This window comes from Anolis carolinensis, chromosome 2 (genome assembly GCF_035594765.1).
Source record: "Anolis carolinensis isolate JA03-04 chromosome 2, rAnoCar3.1.pri, whole genome shotgun sequence".
Taxonomy (NCBI): domain Eukaryota; kingdom Metazoa; phylum Chordata; class Lepidosauria; order Squamata; family Dactyloidae; genus Anolis; species Anolis carolinensis.
In genome coordinates, this window is record NC_085842.1 from 188,309,385 (window position 1) to 188,317,900 (window position 8,516).

General features: G+C 42.3%; 1 pseudogene; it reads right to left on the reverse strand.

Annotated features, from left to right (window-relative positions):
- Window positions 1–1,806: 1,806 nt before the first annotated feature.
- LOC134296416 (P2Y purinoceptor 11-like) lies at window positions 1,807–7,297 on the reverse strand (annotated as a pseudogene).
- Window positions 7,298–8,516: the final 1,219 nt, after the last annotated feature.

Consider the following 8,516-nt stretch of genomic DNA (forward strand, 5'->3'; position numbering starts at 1 on the left):
ATGACAACTCCCATCACTTTTGATTAGCCACTATGCTGGTGGGATAACGGGAATTGCAGCCCAACAGCACTTATGGCTTGTGGTTGATGAAAAGTTAAAGGACCTTTTAAAATCAGGCATACAAGCCTTGTATCTAAATTTAAATTCCACTCTCCTGACTAGGAAAGCAAACAGCAGCCTATGACAAGTCCTATCAGCTCTATTCATGAGGTCTAATGATGAATTGCAGTCCAGCATCTGGAAGCTGGCCACATAAAATGACATGGTGGGCTGAATTTGGCCCGCAGGTCTTAGGTTTGACACGTAGACTAGAACATGGAGCAATGCATTCAAACTGCAGGATTCAAACTAAATAGTTGGAAAAACCTCCTAATGGTAAGATCTGTTCAACATTGGAATATGTTTCTTTGGAGCATGGCAAAGTCTCCTCTGGAGGTTTTTAAGTGGAGACTGGATGGCCATGTGTTAAGGGTACTTTGATTTTGTTTTCCTGCATTGCAGTGGGTTGGACTGGATGGTTCTTGTGGTCTCTTCCAACTCTATGGTTCTATGCCCAGGATTCCTAGTTTTGCTCCTCTGAATGGTAGAGTGTGTGAGAGAGAGTGTGAGGGGTTTATTGGAGAAGCATCTGGCTATGCCCATCACCAGATGCAGACTGATGGTGTCTTCCAGAGAGATTTGCTGGGGCCTATGTCTGGTTAGAAGATCATAAGCAAGCCCTTCTCTCATCCCTTCACTCTCCATCAGTCATGTTTGGCAATTGAGGACGGATTTCACAGAAAACCATTAAGTCCTGGAGCAATTTGGCCATAATAATAATAATAATAATAATAATAATAATAATAATAATAATAATAATAATAATAATTTGTGCCTTTTTTGTTTTGTTGCGCCATTTGTTGTGTTGTGTTGTTGTGTTGTGTTGTTGGCACAACAAAACATTGCATTGAAAGTTCCTTGACAAAATTGAAGGAAAAGCTGATAAGGAGAAGATCTGGGACACTGAAGAAGGAGACAGAAGGCCTGATCCTTCCAGCCCAGGAGCAAGCCATCAGAACAAATGCAATTAAGGCCAAGATTGAAAAATCAGCTGATGACCCAAAATGCAGACTGCAAGGAAACCGACGGAACCATTGATCATATCCTCAGCTGCTGTAAGAAAATCGCACAGAATGACTACAAACAGAGGCACAACTATGTGGCCGAAATGATTCATTGGAACGTATGCCTCAAGTACCACCTCCCAGCAGTAAAGAACTGGTGGGATCACAAACTTGCAAAAGTATTGGAAAATAAACACGCAAAGGTACTGCGGGACTTCCGAATCCAGACTGACAAAGTTCTGGAACACAACACACCAGACATCACAGTTGTGGCAAAGAAAAATATTTGGATCATTGATGTTGCCATCCCAGGTGACAGTCGCATTGACGAAAAACAACAGGAAAAACTCAGCCACTATCAGGACCTCAAGATTGAACTTTAAAGACTTTGGCAGAAACCAGTACAGGTGGTCCCGGTGGTGGTCGGCACACTGGGTGCTGTGCCAAAAGATCTCAACCAGCATTTGGAAACAATAGACATTGACAAAATTACGATCTGCAAAAGGCCACTCTACTGGGATTTGCAATTCTGCATGCATCATCTGAAAATACATCACACAATCCTAGACACTTGGGAAATGTTCGACTTGTGATTTTGTGATACGAAATCCAGCATATCTATCTTGTTTGCTGTGTCAGAATATGTCATTGTGTCAATAATAATAATAATAATAATAATAATAATAATAATAATAATAATAATACCACCTTTATTCTTATATCCCGTCAGCATTTCCCAGAAGGAACTCGGGCGGCTTACATGGGGACCAAGCCCAGCATAAACAAATTTTACAAGAGGCATAGTTAAAACATAATAACATAAAACAATCAGATTAAAACCAGCAGAGTATAAAAAACATCATAAAATAAATCAAAACACCAAACAACCAGTAACCAGGACTATGGTGGGCATGAACCAATAAGAGAGGGCAGGGCAAGGATTTGTGCAAAGCACAGACTATCACGCAGGGGCTGGGGGTAAAGTGCTGCATAAAACTAATCAGTAAATTAGGGCTAGGCAGACCTGATCAGGGACTAAAACCATCATTCAAATGCACACTGGAACATCCAGGTTTTCAAGTCTCTGTGGAAGGTGGACAGAGTGAGGGCTAATCTAATCTTCTTAGGGAGGGAGTTCCAGAGCAGGGGCCACCAGGAGAAGGCCCTCTCTCTCATCCCCACCAGCCGTGCTTGAGATGGTGGCAAGAGCGAGAGAAAAGTCTCCCTGGCTGATCTTAGAACCCGTGCTGGTTAGTAGGGGAAGATACAGTCAGGAAGATAGGCAGGACCTGATCCGTTTACAACAGTGGTTTTCTCAACCTGTGGGTCCCCAGATGCCTTGGCCCTCAACTCCCAGAAATCCTAACAGCTGGTAAACTGGCTGTTTACCAATTTATCTGTTTACCAATTTACCTCTTTATGCAAGATGGAAGAGAGCACAAGCCTCCACACAACAACTAAATATATATATACAATAATAACTAAAAAAAACATACACCTCTGCTTACACTAATATAATGAAATTTTAATGTATCTCCCTGCATATGGGGATTTACCTTACAAAACCACAGTGCAAGATGTGGGCCTGGCTGTGGCACTGAGCTTCCGCAGGCCATTGCCTTAGACCACAACTTCTCCTTATTGCCACATCGCCCTACAGCTCATATCTGTGAACAATATGACATGCTAACAGGAAACAATGCCGTCAACACGGGTTCTGGTAAACCGGAGGAAGGGGCTGGATCCATGACCAAAGTTCCACATTTTTCTCTTACTCCTTTGCATGTGGCTGCCACCAAAACACGCTGCAGCAATACTTCTGAATGCCATTTGTCTGGACAGCATAGACCAGCGGATAGATGCAGATGTGAAAGTGGACCAAGACCTTGGCGAGCTGGAATGCCTTATGTATAAGCCCACAGTCTATCCTTTTGCACATACGGTGGCTGAGATGCAGATTTTGCAGAACATGGAAGGGCAGATAGAAAATGAGATAGAGCATGACAACCAAGGACACCAGTGCCTTGACTTTGCGCTTTTTCAGCATTGGGATGTTGGGATTGTTGTGAATGGTGTAGATTATTACCCCACAGGAGATGCTGGTCAGGATAAATAGCAACCTAAAGCCAAAGGCCAGGAGGAACAAGCTGTAAGGCCAATACATTGGTAGCTGCTCATCAGAAGCACTTCCCAAGCACTGAGTCGTGTTGATGTTGTTTTGGGAGACATAATTCTGGGTGGAAAAATGGAGAACTGGGACGGAAATGACAACTACCAACAACCACACTGCACCACTCAGAAGCCTGGCGAGGCGGAGTGTGACGTGGACCTGGGCAAAGAAGGGGTGGACAACAGCAACGTAGCGGTTCAAGCTGATGCAAGCAATGGAGAAAGTGCTACCATAAAGTTTACAGAAGAAAAAAAACGGTCCAACATGCAGAGAACTGGCCCATATATCCAGTCTTTGGGTGGGAAGTAATAAAGTATCATGGGAAACAGGGAGAAGGCATAGAGCAGGTCACTGACTGCCAAGTTGAAGCAGAAGATGATGCCAGTCTTCCACTTTCGTTTAGAAGTCAGGAAGCGGTAGATAGCAAGGCTGTTCTCCACAATAGCCAGAAGAAACTGCACTAACAAGATGGGCCATATTTGCTCTTGAAAGTTGTCTCTGCAGCTTTCAGTCATGTTCCTATGGTCTACCAACCCTGCTGGTTTCTGAGAAAGCAGAAAGGACAGAATCAGGGTCTTCTATGATTATAATGGCTACTATGTAGGTGTCTAGACTCCCTGGCTTCCCCAAACGTGAGAACAAGTCCCCCTTCCTTGCCCTTAAAATATCTCTTTAAATGTTCTCAACCAGTTTCCATTGTATTAGCCATGGGGCAAAGAGAAATGCAGAAATACAAGATTAGTAACCAAAGCCAAATATGGTCAGCCCTCCACATTCACTAGGGTTAGGGACTCAGGACACCTGCAAAAATGGAAAAATGCAAATAATAAAGTGTAGATGCATCTGTGGCCATGCTGGAGCATGGCAGAATATTAAAAGTGAGTTGCTGTGAGTTTTCCAGACTGTACGGCCATGTTCCAGAAGCATTCTTTCCTGATGTTTCGTCTGCATTTATGGCAGGCATCCTCAGAAGTTGTGAGGTCTGTTGGAAACTAAGCGAGTGGGGTTTATATATCTGTGAAATGTCCAGGGTGAGAGAAGGAATTCTTGTCTGTTTGAGGCAGGTGTGAATGTTTCAACTGGCCACCTTGATTAGCATTGAACAGCCTTGCAGCTTCAAGGTCCTATACGGCTTGGGCCCTACCTATCTCCGTGATCGCATCCCCTCCTATGAGCCAGTGCAGACCTTGAGATCATCCGGGGAGGCTCTCCTCACGCTCCCACCACCGTCTCAAGTGCGGCTGGTGGGGATGAGGGAACGAGCCTTCTCGGCAGTGGCCCCCCCAGTTCTGAAAAGCACTGCCAAAAGAGATCAGGCAATCCTCTAAATTATCCAATTTCCGTAAGGAACTGAAGACCTGGTGGTGTTGGCAGGTTTTTGAATTGGAATACCGTTGATCAATCTGGACCTGAATATATTGCACAAGATTTATCTAACCTGACATGATACACTTTAATATATTGGGTTTATGGTTCCCGTCCCCTTGATCAGGTTGTGCAAGTGTTATTTATTGCTATATAATTGTATTGTTTTACCTTGTTTAATGTGTTATTATGCTGCTATGTAATGTATGTGTTGTTTTTATTATTGGAAACCACCCTGAGTCCCATCCAGGAGATAGGGTGGTATTTAAATAAAATTTTATTATTATTATTACAAGGTCTGGCTGCTTGCTGCCTGGGGGAATCCTTTGTTGGGAGGTGTTAGCTGGCCCTGATTGATTCATGTCTGGATTTCCCCCGTTTCCTGAGTGTTGTTCCTGAGGTTGTGCAAGTGTTATTTATTGCTATATAATTGTATTGTTTTACCTTGTTTAATGTGTTATTATGCTGCTATGTAATGTATGTGTTGTTTTTATTATTGGAAACCACCCTGAGTCCCATCCAGGAGATAGGGTGGTATTTAAATAAAATTTTATTATTATTATTACAAGGTCTGGCTGCTTGCTGCCTGGGGGAATCCTTTGTTGGGAGGTGTTAGCTGGCCCTGATTGATTCATGTCTGGATTTCCCCCGTTTCCTGAGTGTTGTTCTTTATTTACTGTTCTGATTTTAGAGTTTAGTACTAGTAGCCAGATTTTGTTCATTTTCATGGTTTCCTCCTTTCTGTTGAAATTGTCCACATGCTTGTGGATTTCAATGGCTTCTCTGTGTAGTTTGACATGATGGTGGATAGACTGGTCCAGCATTTCTGTGTACTCAAATAATATGCTGTGTTCAAGTTGGCTCCTCAAGTGCTCTGCTATGGCTGACTTGTCTGGCTGAGTTAATCTGCAGTGCCTTTCATGCTCCTTGATTCGTGTTTGGGCAATGCTGCTGCGTTTGGTGGCCCCTATGCAAACTTGTCCACAGCTGCATGGTATATGGTAGACTCCTACAAGGGTACGAGGATCTCTCTTGTCCTTTGCTGAACATAGCATTTGTTGGATTTTCTTAGTGGGTCTGTAGATAGTTTGTAGGTTGTGTTTTGAAGCTGAAAGGCTTTCAAAATTTGCTGAGAGATCTGCTTAAGTGGAGACAGTTTTCATCTCACTGTTCCTACTAGGGCTGTAGCTATCTGATGGGCACATCTTCTCATTTTGCAGTGCACATCTTTCCTGTCACTCGGAACTTGATAACAAAGGCTCTGGTAGTTTGCCAAATTCATGTCTCATTGCCAAACATGTGTTTCCCAAACATAATCTTATGTTTTTAACTTTTCATACCTCACTTAATTATGCATGAATTATGGTGGTGGTATGGCAGATAATTTTTTGTTTCTCATTTTAATGTACCCCTTTTAAAGACAAATAAGGAGCCATGGTGGACCAATGGGTTAAATCCTTGTTCCGGCTGAACTGCTGACCTAAAGGTTGGCAGTTCAAATCTGTAAGATGGGGTGAGCTCTCATGTGTCAGGTCTAGCTTCCCATGTGGGGACATGAGAGAAGCCCCCCACAGGTTAGTAACACATCCCGGCATCCCCTGGGCAACATCTTTGAAGACAATCAGTTTTCTCACACCAGAAGCGACTTGCCTCAGCTCACTTCTGACACAATAAAAAAGTCAAACATCCCAAACCAACACATGAATCAAAATGCAACTTCCATATCTGCAAGTCTCAGAATTTTGCTGTGCAGTTCTCCAAAATAATGAATTGGCGGAAGTTTACACTAAACACATTTCTTAGAACCGGACTGAGACCAACCCTCTCCCCAAATAGGTTTAGCACTTTGGGTACCTGATCAAAGTTCAGACTTAAACCCAGATTAAATTCACAACCCTATAGACCTGGAAGACATCATCTGTGATGGTTCAGATGCTTGAGGCTTTCTCATAATCCATTTCAGTTTATCAGTGTTCTTTTGGAAAGGAATGAATGCCGGACTTCCTTAGCTATTATAACAGAGACAGAATTTTAAATTTTAAAAAACTATATATACAGTAGAGTCTCACTTATCCAACACTCGCGTATCCAACGTTCTGGATTATCCAACGCATTTTTGTAGTCAATGTTTTCAATATATCATGATATTTTGGTGCTAAATTCATAAATACAGTAATTACTACATAACATTACTGCGTATTGAACTACTTTTTCTGTCAAATTTGTTGCATAACATGATGTTTTGATGCTTCATTTGTAAAATCATAACCTAATTTGATGTTTAATAGGCTTTTCCTTAATCCCTCCTTATTAACCAACATCTTCGCTTATCCAACGTTCTGCCGGCCCGTTTATGTTGGATAAGTGAGACTCTACTGTATTTAGTTTATTACACGCTGCTTGGAGGTTATTAAGCAGAGACTGTATGGCCATCTGCCTGGAGAGCTTAGATTGTGTGTTCCTATATGGCACGGAGGTGGACTGGATAGCCCTTCTGGTCTCTTCCAACTCTCTGTTTCTATATTTTATAGCCTGTGAAATGTTGTTTTTACAAAGTAAATATAGGCTATCATCTTGTTGGTGAATTACAACAGCTAATTTGGAATTATGCCATTGCGAGTCATGAGAGGTCATATTCTGTTCTGACCAAAATCTTTTCCCAAACCTACCTTGTAGGCCTAGTCGAGTGCCCCCCCCCCCCCCCCCAAAAAATCCACTACCATTGTGGAATTAGAAGGGATAAACCCAGCTGTTTTCTTGTAGCTGAACACCTGCAGTGACACCCCTGTTGCAGCATGTCTAGCTACAGGAAATAGCTGGTTTATCCCCACTGATTCCCCCCTTTCTCTCCCAATGCAAAAATGTTTATATTGCATTGGAAAGGATGTGCTGGGAGACAGAGCTGTGCTATACACATCCATCTCCCAAGGCAGGATTATGGGACAAGTTCTGAGAAAAAACATTGATTTTACATGGTTGCAGAAGAAAGAATGGGGATGACAAATACACAAACCCAGATTGCAGTCCAGCATAGGGTAGCAGTTCCACATGCAGAAGTACTCTATGCTGAGGCATTTACCACCACCCCTTAAAATAGAACCACTGAAGACCATTCTGTGTATGGAGGAGAATGTGTGTGACAGGGCCATAACCAAAAAATTTTTTTTTGGGGGGGGGGGAGTTTTTTTTTAATGTATTTTTATTGAGATCTTTTAATACAATGCTTAAAAAAACTGGGGAAAAATCACATTTTGGGGAAGGGGTGGTGTACTGGTAAGGGGAGGGAGGTTAGGGAGGGGGTACTTCATGCAAGAGGGGGGAGAGGAGAGGGTAGAGAGGGAGAGGGTGTGAGGTGGAATGATTTAAGAGTGTGTATTCTTCATTTGTTTAACTCTGCAGATTTCATCATCAGATGACCATTCCTCTTATGACGAGTGTCCCGATCACTTTTGGGTGTTTCCTTTTTCCTCTTCCAAGAGCTCTAATCTCTATTTCTTTTCCTCTGAATCTAGCATTCTTTGTCTTATGTATTCCTCGAAATTTGACCAATCCGTTTCTTTTATTGGGTTTCCTTGTTGTTTCTTCATTAGGAATGTCAGCTTGTCCATATTCTTTATATCACTTATCTTTACCAGCCACTGGTCTGTTGTAGGTACTTGGTTTGATCTCCAGATTCTTGCAAAAACAATTCTGGCCCCCGTGACTAAATAATTTAAGATCTTTTCTTCATTTTTTCCTAAGTTCGTGTTAGTCACCCCTAACAGATATAGTTCTGGTCTAAATGGTAAGTCTTTTTTCAATATTTTCCGGGATTCTTTGTGTATTTCTGTCCAATATTTCTTCGTTTTAGCACATGCCCACCACATGTGGAAAAAATT